The following is a 14,547-nucleotide window of genomic DNA, read 5'->3' as shown; positions in this document are numbered from 1 at the left end:
ATGACCAATAGACTAGTTGAGATTTCAAACCTCAGGTTTTGCCAAACAGTAAGTTGCATGCCCAGATAGCCGAAGTTGCTTTCTTAACAGCATATACTAGGTGGGCATCAGCCCAGTTCAGTTTTTCATAGAAAATCATTCCGAGGTGTTTGACCCTTACTGAAGCTCAGTCTGACATTATTCAGTATAGGGGGAGTAATAGTACGTTTCCTTCGCCTAATGAATGGTATAATGGTTTTTAGGGCGTTTACATTAAATCTCCCTTTTGAGCACCACAAGAGGTGGTGGCGATGGTAGTGTTTAGAGTTCCTTGCAAGCGACTTGACACTTGACACGCGACTTGATAAGTACAACGTTATCGGCGTAAGCAATGCTCTCATAACCAAGCTGTGATAGCTTGTAAAGGAGTGCGTCGGCCACCAGTGACCAGAGCAAGGGGGAGAGAACTCCCTGTGGACATCGTTCGATCACCGAAATCGTGACCGACGTATCTCCCAATGATGCTGCAATTTCTCTGCTCGAGAGCATTGCTTGAATCCAGCCCATTGTAGTGTGGTCGATTCTCTTTTGACAAAGAGCCGTATTAATTAATGCGAAGGACAAGTTTTCGAAAGCTCCTTCACTATCAAGAAAAGCACAAAGTGCCGTCTCTTTGAGCGAGTTCTCAATTAACGACTGAACCTGTCCTAGCGTGAGGATTCTGTCAGCTTAAAGGCGTTTATACCGTAGGTTTTTTTCCGAACATTGACATTTTGTGAATTTTTAACTATAACAAATAGAAATTTAAATCACGGTTTTCTTGACCTTGGTCCCTCAACCTTGATCCAAAGTCTAAATATCTCAGGGTCTGAATATGCAGGATCTAAATTCCTAAATCTAAATACCTCGAAGTCTAAATATCACAGTAACGGCTAAAATTTATGTTCTTGTTTGTTTTAAAGATGATTAAATTAGCTCTTGTTGGACGCACGCTTTCTTTGACGTTTTGATTGATGATTAAATAACTTATTTTTGACTAAAAACTCTGTCATTCGGTTTTGTCTTGCAAATTAAAAAATAAAGTTCAAGTTTGTAAAAATATGGGTCAAACAAGAAATAATTAAGCAGATTTTTTTTAAGGGAGCATAAACAGCATTGCTTCTATGCCATTCCTTTTTCGATATAGTTTGTTTCGCTTACCCGATTTCTCAAGTTCGATTAGTTTTTAAACCTCCACTTGCCAAATTTAGTTCCATATTCTTGATTATGTTTTCAGTTATGAGGAAATTTGTGTTTTATTTGTATGGGAGCCTTGCTCTTAAATGAAGGAGGGGTCTCAATTCACCATAGCAAAAATTTCAACCTCCGAAAACCCTCTTATGCCAAATTTAGTTCCATTTGCTTGGTTAGTTTTCGAGTTATGAGGAAATTTGTGTTTCATTTGTATGGGAACCTCCCCTTTTAAAGGGGGGGGGTCTCAATTCACACAGAAAAAAATCATGCCTTCAGAAACCCTCATATGCCAAATTTGGTTCCATTTCTTTGATTTGAGCTCGCAAGGCCCACACACCAAAACCTGGCATGTGTAGGGACGAGGGAGGGGATCTAATCACAAACAAGCGCGAGGTGGTCGACAGGTGGAGGCAGTTCTTCGATGAGCACCTCAACGGTGATATAGCAGCAGGAGACGCAATGCAATGCATAACCTCGGAGTACCTACAAACGACAAGAGTGTACCGGCTCCCGATCTCGAAGAGATCCAGCGAGAAATCGGTCTGCTGAAGAATAATAGAGCCGCCGGAAAGGACCGACTACCGGCAGAACTCTACAAAAATGGGTAAGAACCGCTAGAAACCGCACTTCACTGGCTGTTTTCAAGGATTTGGGAAGAAGAGAAACTATCGGAGGAGTGGATGGAAGGCGTAGTCTGTCCCATCTACAAAAAGGGCGATCGGCTAGAATGCTGTAACTACCGCCGCGTTACGCTGGTCAGCACCGCCTACGAGGTGCTCTCCCAGATTTTGTTGCGTCGTCTATCCCCAATAGCAAGAGAATTCGTAGGGCAGTATCAGGCGGGATTTAGGGGGGCCCGTGCTACTACGGATCAAATTTTTACTCGCCGACAAATCCTCCAGAAAGGTCGAGAGTACAACGTGCCCACGCACCATATTTTCGTGGATTTCAGAGCAGCATACGATACCGTTGAACGCGAATAGCTATGGCAGATAATGCACGAGTACGGTTTTCCGGACAAACTGACGCGGTTGATCAAAGCTACTCTGGAACGCGTGATATGCTACGTGCGCGTTTCGGGGACACTCTCAAGTCCTTTCAAATCGCGCAGAGGGTTACGGCAAGGGGGCGGACTGTCATGTATGCTATTCAATATCGCTATTGAAGGTGTGATCCGGCAAGCGGGCATCGAAACGAGAGGAACTATCTTCAGCAAGATTAGCCAACTCCTAGCCTTTGCAGACGACCTCGACATCATTACAAGAAATCGTGGGACGGCGGAGGTAATCTACGGCAAAAACGGAGGCTAGGCCAAATATATGGTAGGAAGAGGCTCACGAGAAAGTAATGTTTGCCTCCCACGGACAATGACTATTGACGGTAATGAACTGGAAGTGGTTGATGAGTTCGTATATTTGGGATCTCTAGTCACCGTTGACATTAATACAAGTAAGGAGATCCAATGACGCATTCAAGCTGGAAATTGACCCTACTTTTCCCTTCGCTTCGATCAACGAGCATACACCGCCACACAAAGCTGACGATGTACAAAACGCTAATCAGACCGGTAGTCCTCTACGGACTTGATACAGTAACTTTACTTACAGAAGACATACGTGCACTTGCCGTTTTTGAACGAAAGGTGTTGCGGACTATTTTTGGCGGAGTACCAACGGAAAGCGAAAAGTGGCGGAAACGTATGAATCACGAGCTACAGGCACTGCTTGGAGAGATTCTCATCGTACACCAGGCGAAAGTTGGGAGACTACGGTGGGCCGGTGAAATCCATTCTCTATAGAGCACATACAGACAGACAGACAAAAATTCATTTTTATTTAGGGTACCCCGGGGCAAGTGGGGATACAGGGTAAGAGAAAACGAGGCACATAACTTGCTTCAACCTCGATTTCTCCAACCGAACCTTTCTAGAAATGAAAGATACAACTCCAACGCATACATTAAAATTATAGATTATTTATAATTGGCATTCCAAACACCAAAATTGAATTGAAAATTTTGACATAATTTTCAATTCGCGTTGTAAGTTTGATGCACCTGTCCATAAATGATATTTTGGCGGAAGACTTTTGTAGAAATACATGTTTTTCCGGCAGTAGATATGTTTATCTTATGAGTTGCACCCAAAAACTGTTTGCCGAATTTGACAAACGTTATTAAATATATGGGTCTAGCGCAACTATGGGTAAACTATGGGCGGCGCAACATTAAACCTTCAGTTAACAGACATTAACATACAGTTAATGTATCTTGAGGCACAGTTTTCAACACCTAAAACCCAGTTTGCGCCACCCACCCCCAGTAGCATCGTTTGTATCTTGTTCTAGTCTGAAAATTTATATTTATATTTATATATTTATAAACATTTTTTTTCGAAAAATAGAATTATTTTCATTTGAATAGTAAAAACAGAGTGGATTTTCGTTGAGAAACAACCGCATCACTGTTTCCCGCGATGTGCTTAGGCACGATCCACTGAAATTCGCCAATGGCGAAAAGTGAATCACATTTAAATCATTTCAATATGACGACATCAACTAAAAATAATGCCAATTTGAGTTATATAACCATTAAGGATTTGGAGTCATATTATATTGGTTCAGTACATAGCTGTGGTCAAATTATTAAATATGTTATGCTAATTACGGTATTTCAAATCTTAATAAAACACTTGTGAACCCCTAGGGTGGTGAAAACTGGTTCCGTTACCCTACTATATCGCAGTAAAAAGGCAGAAGTATGAGCTTACTTCTAACTTCTCCAGCATGCTTGGTTATTCCCTCATGTTTATCAATAAACTTTCAGTTGATACTCCTATTTTACTTGATCATTTTGGAGAAAAACTCCATCATAGTAAAATTACTATTTCAACTGCCATGACCATTATATTATAATTACCATAAAGTAATGAAATCAGAGGAATTTATAATATCCAAACCGAGTAGAATAATGCGTTCTTTCCCCTTCACGCAATATCCTGACTAACATTTTTGAAATTATTTCTTCAAAAAATAAATAAATGATTCAATTGGTCTCGTTGGTCTTCTCATTTTGAAATGCAAAAATAAATATTTTCTATGTGATTCTAATTATAACGAAAACTAACTTGCAATCCGGTATTTTTGCTCAATAGCTCATTACAATAGTTTACCATGATCATTTCCTTAGTTTCGTTATATAAAAGTTTGATGGTACAAATGGGCAAAATTGGTCATTTTCAGAACCTTGCAAACTCAGAATAATTAAGTGCCAAATAAAAAAGCAAACTAAAATTTTCCGGTAAGGAACAAGTATATATGATTTAAATGAAGTCGAAGCACTGATAGGTTTTTAGAGTAATTTTTTTTTCATAGAATTGCTGAATTGTAACGTTAGTCGAAGTGGACGAAGTCAAGTTATGACACATATTTTGCTGAGTTTTGTTTTTCTACATCTCTGTAAGTCAAGAAACAATTAGCACATTGTTCAATGTATCTTGCAGTACTTTCTAGATCTATATTTTTTCAATGGGACCAAATAGTTTTAACGAAGAAAAATCTTGCACTGTTTGGACAGGATGTATTCAGTATAAATATTGGCTTACAATGGATTATAAAATTCTACAAAATGGATGATAAAGTCTATAAAATTACAGTAATTTTTTTTTTAAATTTTTTACATAAAACATTTGCTCTAACAAAAGACATTGCGCGTTGTGGTTTCATGCTGCACTATCAGCGAATTAATAATTATTTTCTATTTAAAAACGGGATTCCCTATTAGGATAATTAAAACTTGGGTTTATTCTATTAGGCACATACGCCTGCGGGATTGCCCTGTTAGTCATAACCAATATCAATATCCCTAACAATATCCACCTCGTACATAAAAGCGTTTTGCCGTCCCGCAAGTTCTACCTCGCCGTAATCTTCTAATAGTCCGGCATTTCGTCGAGTTCTATTGGCTCTGCCTGTTGTCGTGCTTTCGCTTCGAAAATGTACTTTCTACTTGCATTGTGCATCCATCTATCGCATGGAAAAGTCGCTGAAAAAACGGGTATAATGTTGGGTTGTCCAAAAAAATAATAATGAAAATTACCTAAATATACCAACATATCACATATAAGCCACCATATCCGTACAGGAGGATCAGTGGTAACGAATGCACTGTCATATTTGTCGAGAAAAGCGGATAAACCGGCATAAAGCAGGCCGATTACTGCAACAACGAATTTAAATATCGTGAGGCCCATAAAAATCCTGAGGCACATGAAGTTTAGCCGGAATACGGATTTTGACAAAAAGAATATCAACAGCATATGGTAGACAATGTCGAGGACTATTCTTGCTGCGATCTCGGATCCGTCTTTGCGAGCTAGAAAAAGTAATGGCGTTTACAAATGTTAACGTGAAAGCTGTTTTTAAAGTATGTTTACGTTCGAAAAAATAATATCTTGGTATGAAACTCATCGTAAAACCGAAAACCGAGAAGCCATACACTACTGCAGTTGTCGGAAATGAACTTATATCCGAATCCATTGTTTGTTTGAATATACAGATCCGACCTAACAGAGACTAATAGAACGCAACTTATTCGTTGCTAGCACTGAACAAACTGTTGAAAAGATGCTTACAACTATTGTATTGTATTGTTTCAGAACTGGAATTGAACGCTTAAACGCATTGTTGCCAATCGATTTTGTTTTTCATTTCAGAAAAGATTGTCCCATATTTCGGCTTTTCAACCGGTTGGAAGGAAAATTAATGATAATTGCGTTACACTGTGGTTTAATTATGCATTTGAAAAAAGAAATGTATTTAAGATAAATAACGCTTACAAAAACAAACAATTTTCAAAATTTAATTGATGTTAGTAAAAACTTGTGGCGTTCTGAAAATTGAACAAAACATAATACAACAATCATCACTTTTTGACAATTGCAACGCGTAGGTGCAAAGAAATTTTAGTTTATAAGTAAGCAAGATTTATTGGCCAGATTAACTTTCAACTTAGAAGTCAGCTCAGCCTTCAGAGATGTACCTATTGTATTTGTATCCTTATAATTCGAACGAAATAAAAATTCACAGAGCCATTACTTCTAGGGTGACCCTCAAACGGTCACTGCGGATGTTTTATTCCTGGTGTTTGTTTTATGTATTTAGAATAATTTTCCTGCAATACATACGCTGACGTCACTTTTTACGCGGTTTCTTTTTAGGCAGATCCTAAAATTTACTCGTCTCTCGTCTTTTACGCGATTTTTGAAATTCGTATGAATGTGCTTTCCAGTTGGCCTCGAGATACGACGCAGTGGTCCAGTTTCGAAAAAGAATAACAATTTCAAGTTTTATTACGTTCGTATATTGGTTTTCATGGCCAATTTCATAAGGCCGCTAATAAAACTATGAGCTCCACCAGAACTTTATGATGATTGTTATAAAACTACTTTCTGACCAAGTGGTCCACTCCACAGAATGTTTTAAAAACCTCTACAAGAATCAGGTCAAAAGCTGAAGTAGTCTTATCACGCTCTACGGAAAGCAGCAATAAAACTGATCAAGCTTTCGCTGCTTGACAGCTGCCGCCATAATTTAATAAAACTTTTCGCTCTGGTAAAAACTAAATCAGTTCGCCAGCTTTGTCGGCTTAAAAATATATCCATGATCAGAAAAGTAAAAGTTTTACTGTCAGATCATTGTGAACGATTTGGTTCATAGCGACCATAACAAAATATCCCACAGAATAAATAATGAATTTTGAGCAATCTTAGGTCGTGTGGGGCATGTGCGCATTAAATTTTATCGCGCATTTTGATATGATAGGTAGATAAAATCAACGCGCTACTGAAATTTTACAATTTTCGAAAAGTGATTGTTTTAACAAAATAAATATATTCAGTTCGTCAATTCCAATTTCTAGCAGAATCATTTGCTGTGACCTGTGACAGGAAAACCGATTGATAATAATTTTCTTTTTGCAAAACACTTTGCTTTGATGAATTTTTGTTTGCGAGCTAAAACAAAATACTAGAATATGACAATATGGCCTCGCAAAAAAAATGCTAGACGATGTGAGTATGTGCATGCGCGAGTGTGCGGGTAGCAGAATGCCTGCACACAGTACCGGCGGCTGTTTCTTTTATGCCTGCGTGTGCAGCGTAAGCGTTGAATGCTATGTTTCTCATTCTTTTTCGCGTGTGAGTACGCATGGTTGACTTCTCGCTCAATTCACAACACTGATTGGACGAAACGCGATACATGTGTCTTACTCGATGATGAATAATCTTCAGAGAAGACCGATTCCACGACGCCAAACCCAGGGGTAAGTTCTTCATGCTCTGGGTCGAGGTACGATTTGAGCAGATTCGAGATTGGTTTTGGGGTTGGGTTCGTGATAAAAGATCATGGCTTGGCAAGGGATCTGTTTAATTGGCATTCGTTTAAAAACCAATGTTTTGTGATGGATAAGAATTCGGAGATACACAGTGGTAGGTGCCTCACTAAGTGGATTATACCCTTCATTAAGTCCCATGATAGCCTGCCGCAGTTTCAGCATGCATGCTACAATGGGCAATGAACTTAACTTCATCTCAAAAGAGCTGATTGCACCAAATTGTCCCCGGGTTCGTGCGGTATTGAAATACTAGGGGATAATGAAGCGAAAGTTGAAGATGAAGAGAACAGTCACCAGCGACATTGGTCAGATTCGAGGTTCGAGGTGCCGGCTGGTTGGGGCTGTGGCTGGGGAAGGTGTGCATCGGCTGACGAGCGGTATCAGCAGTAGGTTTTTTCGTGCAATGTAACATAATTTCCTGTGTTTCATCCTTAGAACCTTTTGCGATTAAAAAATTAATCAATGCGGGACACTTTCCGGGACGCTTAGTAATCCGGGACGTCTGGTCAGCCTAACTTAAGCGTAGAAGGGTCCCGTATAAGAGAGTCTATCTCATCGAGGCTTAGTACGAGATGCTCTTGTGCAAGGTATTTCACAATGGTATCTTGTCCGACCCTACAAGAGTTACTGCTGGTGTGAGACCGGGCTGCATATTACCACCGCTGCTTTTTTCATCGTTATGGATGAGATACTAGTTGGGGCTATTGACAGTAGATCAAATCAAGGATCGCCTTGGAAATCTCTAACGATAGAGCAACTAAATAATCTTGACTGGCTTCGGCTAGCATCATCTTGCTCGTAAAACGAATTACCGATATGCAGAGCAAGCTAGATGACCTCTTCAAGAGCTCCCAGGCAGGTCCAATACTTTGCGTAAATCTTCACAAACTTTCTATATTACATGAGAGTACAAGAGATCGATTTGTACTTACATAGCGAATTAAACTAGATTGAGCAGAAAATAAGATTTAAGCACCAACGAAATATTTGTTAACTTGCTTTTTTAAGCATTCGTTTTCCTTCTCGTAGTGATATTTTAAAAACCTTTCTAAGCATGAGATGGTGGTTTTAACGAGTTGTATACAGTTGGGAGGCTTAAAAAACCGATTTTTCTGTAATTTTTCTAGAGAAACCCCTTGAACTGATAAAGTGACAATTTCTGTACATCTTACGGCAGCTTTTGGCTGTATTTTATTACATTTTGTTTTTGAAAATACTTAATGAAATCGCTGCTATAGTTAATCTTTTGGAACTCTTCTAAAATAAGGTGTCTTGCGGTGAACACGATATCTATGGACTGAATCATCGGAAAGCGAAAAACTCAAAAATCGATTTTTGGCATAAATGTTGGTCTTAAATTGTCCATAAAATGAGAAATATTACCATCGATTAATCTCTACATTTTATCCTTACAACACTTGTGTTAAAATTTGAGTGTTTCTTCTTCAAACGCTTTGGCACGTCGTACAGTGCGTTGAGCCATAGACAAAAATCGTTTTTCACTTTTTTTTAATCAGGTATACTAAGTATTTAGACTTGTTTATAGATGCCTTCTGCTATATAAACAAGTATTAGTAACAAGTATTGCTTGGGAAAGCGTCACAACTACTATTACAAGCGTTCAAACTGTCAAGTTGGAGAGTGGATTTTATTTACAAATTTTGCTTTCATTTTTGAAAGTAATTCATCACGCTCGTAAAAGTTTCATAGTTTGTGTAATTAAAATCTTTAAAATGGAGAAAAACAATCAAGATAAGTAGAATAAATTTTGGTTATAGAAGGAATTCATTTTGACCTCATTCCTAAAAAATCGCCCCATAGAAACGATATAGATATTGTCATTCAAAAAAACAGAACTCCAACTTTGATGACTGATTTAAAAAAATATTCCACCGACTTCCAAGCTAAAATATACACAGAATAATTGCTCAAAGTGTCTTCTACAAGATCGAACAGGTTTTAGCTGCAACTACCTGCAACTCTGCAAGATATTTCAATATTTGAAGATCACCGTCAAGCACGTCAAGCAGATAAACCGTCAGATTTCCGTTGATTCTACTATATTATGTTATCCCTGTTAAAAGAAACCACTGTTTATGAAGCTTAGTGCTATTACTGTTCAAAATAAAACTCAAAGCGATTTTATTTCATATAGCGAGTCAATATTTCTTTTAAAAAATTAATAATCTTAATACTGGTTGCCGTTTTTCCCCGTTTCTCGGGTTAATAATAATGACGAACAAGCAATGATAACGGTTTTCCTGCTGGAAATTCGTTTCGTGGATCAAATTAAAAGGTTTTAAAAATTGCCCAACAAAAACAGAACGTCAGGCTGCAGATTTTGTCTCAAATTATGCCACGGAATATTATTATTTACTTTTCCGTTACGGCTTAGAATGGTAAAAAAGGCTTAAGTATTACTTAAATACTAGCTCTGTTCACAGATATAGATTTGTTAGTGCGAAAATATATTTTACTTAGAAATGCTTAAACGTCTTCCATAAACATAACTTTCCAAGCTTTCATGCAATGAAGAAAAAACTTTTCAATTACCGAAATTGCAGCCAAGGTTGATCTTCGAGTGCTGCTTAATCTAACACTAGATGGCATTGCTGAATTTACCAAAGTATTTCTAGTACAAATGCCGCTTTCACAAACAACTTTGGTAGTTATATAGCTGACGGCAACCCATATAATGATGAAAAACTTTTCCAATGCTTGTGTAAAAATTTGGCGTTTGGGACATTATGCAAATATTTTGACACATTTAAGCAAATACAAGCTTCGATTATCACAAACTACTGTTTGTTTACTGTTTTACTGATTGGCATGAAATTTTCTGTGTGCATACCTAAATATGAGTCACTACAATCATGAAATAAACAGAAAATCGATTTTTTGAAAATTTTAACTGCACACAGCCCCTTAAAGATAAATAGATAGATAAATATGTTTTATTTTTTGAACATTTATTTATTCCAGTGCATTTACCAAAAATTTTGGGAAATCTGGAATGCTTTATCTAATTCGGTTCCAATGACAGCTTAAATAACTTTGAAACCAAACTAGTGTCGTACCTCGAGGCCAACTGGGAGGCTAATGATGACAATAGCAGACAATAAATTTTGTCCGAGAGACTATTTCTCTCGACCACCGTGTCCACAACGGATCACTCTTGCCAACCATTTTATGGATCAATTAAACGTTTCTGCTGCGTGGGATGCTGATCGAATGTCAATATTTTCTCGCCGAATGGATGAGTCGTTGAATTTTTCGACCAGATAAAAATCAACAGATAATAACGTGAAGGTCACATCAACCTCACGTGAGTGGATTTATAAACTTCAACGTTGGAGTTCCTTTTAACAGCCAACCAACCTTACCTACAGTCGGGCTATCGCTAATCAATACGGCAATCAAGTATAATGTAAACAAACGAAATTGAAAGCCTGGCTCGAGCGAATTGAAACGCTTTCCGGTGAGTAGTAATTAGATTTGTTGCGAGACACGAGTGCTAATGTGGGATTTGCGGTTGTTTGATGAACTTAAGGTGGTTTATGGGTTTAATTCACAGCCAAACAATGTTCGGCAGGATTGACATGTAAAAGCTCCGATAATTAAATAAAATGAAGCACCTGGTAGACCGTAGATTTTAACCACAAAACAATACAAATCTGCACAAGCCAGTTTCAACCTACTGCAGTAGAACCTGCCTAATATAATAAACAACATAGCCGTATTCGAAAATAGATTTTTTACGCTATTGCACAAAAATTGAATTATTGAATAACTTACACGGCTTCTATCCGTTTTAGTCTATCTCAATGCAGGTGCTGCAGACTCCTGTTGTCCGGTCGTAGGGGCTGCTTCTATGTTTACCGATTACGTTTATGATGAAAAAAAACGAGTTTTCTTATTTTTAACCTGCTGCGTCCACACTGCTTACACCTTTCTATTCTGTTTTCTTTGCGGCTCAGCAAAAACTACACCTCATAAAAGAAGACCCGGTGCGGATCTGCGAATCGATACACGGCGAGTAGGTTCCAACACACGGCACAGTAGTGATGGTATACAGTATAAACTGGTTGAGTATATTCGGCGAAAAACAGTCAGCACTTCTTTAAAACATCCTCGTAAAATTTTATGGTTGTCCAATTCTGAATTGTGCAAGGTATGAAATATTAACGTGTGTTCTTTTTCTGAGAAATTGCACTCGTTGGATTTTAGCACTGCACTGCACTCGGACGTACAAAAAAGGAAAATCACCCACAAATTGCCAAAAAAATCCTTTTCTTTTCACGGATGTTGCAACACAGGCGGAAACCAAACGGAAGCAAGTATGGGGGGACGTGGGCAGGTTTTAGCGCACAGATGCTGAACGGTGACGAGTTGAAACGGCGATCGACCGTCGTTGCGAGTGATTAAAGTGTAACTAAAGCAAAAATTTGCCCCGCACAAAACTTTGCGCATCAAGCAGTGCGCGCCTACCATACCGTCGTAGGCCGAGGAGACGCGAGGCGCGCGAATACTTGAAACGTGATGTGGTGGCGGCCGGCAGCGGCTTTGCGTTCGAGCAACACATGCTCGCGGAACGAGTAAATCGGCCGCCGCAACACAACCCATACGAACGATCCTGTGATCGCGTTAACCTATACCTTCGCTCATTGACGGGGGCGATCGCTTGCGAGTGTGCGGCACCGCTCTGCACTGGGGATGATCAAAGATTCGACGGTAAGCGGATTGCTCAGTGAGATGGATTTGTTTCGAGGCAGTATAAACTTGTTTCAGCAAGGAATTTTATCGCCGGTCAATCATCTCTAAATTTTCCTGTAGTACAATACTCTTCAAATTTCTGACTGATCTTTGAGCGTCTTTGCCAAAATCATCAAACGACAAGTTTTACAATTCACATTTAAAAAATGGCCGCTATGGTTTTCTTAATGGCTTGAAAAAAGCATGTTAGGTGTTCTACATGAACAGCTTGTCCTGTATTTGTCCGATGATAGATGAGTCGCTCAGAAGGAAAGGGGTCTAAGTGACAAAATTGAAAAAATCGAGATAATGATAGGAAACGATACTTTGAGCATGGTTTTATGCATGCTAGAAAATTCATGTCAAAATTTTACCGTTTAATGACTTTTTTAGAAACATGAAAAAAAAGAGCAAAATCATACAACCTGAAAGTAACTTAGAGTTCGGATAATGGTGTCTAAGGAAGGTTAACAAGCTTTATGTCTATGGAGGTATAGCTTGCTAAGCAGCTTTACTGGTAATTAACCAAACTTCAAAGCTGCCCTGAGTTCGCTGCATAGAGCGCTAAGCAGCTTCTGAAGAAACTTTGGCAAAAGTTTATATAAAACAGCGCTTGTAGTTCTATTTTTATACTTTTCCATTTTCTACCTCCGCCTCCTCCTAACTTTTGTAAAGTCGGTTCATGCGATTAAGATAGACCATTTAAAAAAAGTCTAACTAACACCGACCGCTACTTGATTTGAACCCGAGCGTTCCTCGTTACATGCCTATCCTGATGCATTGCGCCATCTCTTACGCCGCTAGTGACGTGAATTTTGCCGATGAGTTGTTCTTAAGTGTAAGTTCGTTTCGGGGCTGTGATAAATGAGAAATTAGCACATCGAGTAAAAACGATGCAAATCGCATATTCCAGCAACGGAGCAGTGGTATGCGTGTAAGTTACCGAAAAGAAGTACTCGAGTTCAAATCCCCGAGGGTTTTATGTTGGTGGTGTGTGGTAAGTTACAATAAATTAATATTTATAAAAAAACAGTCGATTATTAACCGAAATTAAACACTTTAGTTAATGAGAAATGTCATGAATCTGCAAAACAGGAAGAAGTGGGAAAATATTCCCCCAATCTTTTTTATTTTGAAAATTATTGAAGTTTCTTTTTGGGCTGAACAGTGTTCTATATAGCGACTTAAGTGAACTTTTTGCGAACTTTCTAGTTCTGTTAGAAGTTACTTTGTATTCCCTTCAAAGTTTAAACATCAAATACGAACTTGAAAGTACGGTTAATTACTTAAAAATTAAGTTGAATAGAGTTCTATTCATGATCATTTCGTTGGCTGATTAAGCCAAAAATCCCCTTTTATCGGAACTTTTGGTTACTTGGGTGTTGAACTTTCAATCTGCATGTTGGACTTTCAAGTTGCTACAGATATTAACGGTACTTTAATGAGAATGAAGTTCGGTTTACAAATGTAATGTCTGGTTGTTCAGCAAGAAAGTTCTGCGGGACTAAACTTGAACCAAATATGAACTTTCAAGTATGTTTCTTAAGTGAAATTCGAACTTTTGGTTACTTGGGTAAAAGTTGGGTTTCGCTTGGAAGGAAAGGGGTGTGTAAGTGCAAATAACATTTTCAAAAATGTCTTATATCTCCCAAAAAATATAAAATGCTTTTCCAAGATTTCAATAGAAATTAATAAAGTGAAGTTAACAGAACCATAGTGCGCCATTAGTTTTGTATTTTAACCTGACGAATTTTCTAGCTGACTTCTAGCTTAACTTTGGATCCGATTTTCTCGAAATATACTTTTTGTCACTTACACCCCTTTCCTTCTAAGCGACTTATATGCTCTATTGAAAATTCGGTTGTTCGTATTAGAAAGAAGGATACATGAAATATTTTATAGCGTGTTTCCTTAAATGGATTTAAATTAAATGATTTTTTTTATTTTCCGTTAGTGAATTCCCCTGTCTAAGCCTAAGTATGAAAATGAGTGGAAGAAATTGTACTTTCACATTTTTGGAAGCTTTTCTGGTTTTTGGATTATAGGATGTAGGATGTATACATGATAACAAAAGTAACTGAAAAAATATCACGCTGTAGCCAGCTGAGTTCCCGTATTCCCTGAATTTTTAAAGTTTTCCAAGTGTGCTATTAATGATTACTTGCCTATAATAACAAATTATTTTGTTGATTT

General features: G+C 38.2%; 1 protein-coding gene across 1 annotated transcript in view; it reads right to left on the bottom strand.

The window, feature by feature from the left end:
- The window catches only part of LOC128734731 (uncharacterized), a 64,845-nt gene extending 52,853 nt beyond the window's left edge, over nucleotides 1–11,992 (bottom strand). Inside the window, exon 1 of the mRNA XM_053829059.1 lies at nucleotides 11,398–11,992. The gene's annotated coding sequence lies outside the window, so the exon portion shown is untranslated. The remainder of the gene's footprint in view (nucleotides 1–11,397) is intronic.
- Nucleotides 11,993–14,547: the final 2,555 nt, after the last annotated feature.

This window comes from Sabethes cyaneus, chromosome 2 (genome assembly GCF_943734655.1).
Source record: "Sabethes cyaneus chromosome 2, idSabCyanKW18_F2, whole genome shotgun sequence".
NCBI classification, from domain to species: domain Eukaryota; kingdom Metazoa; phylum Arthropoda; class Insecta; order Diptera; family Culicidae; genus Sabethes; species Sabethes cyaneus.
Note: the sequence above shows the minus strand (reverse complement) of the source record. Positions and strands in the feature narration are given on the sequence as shown.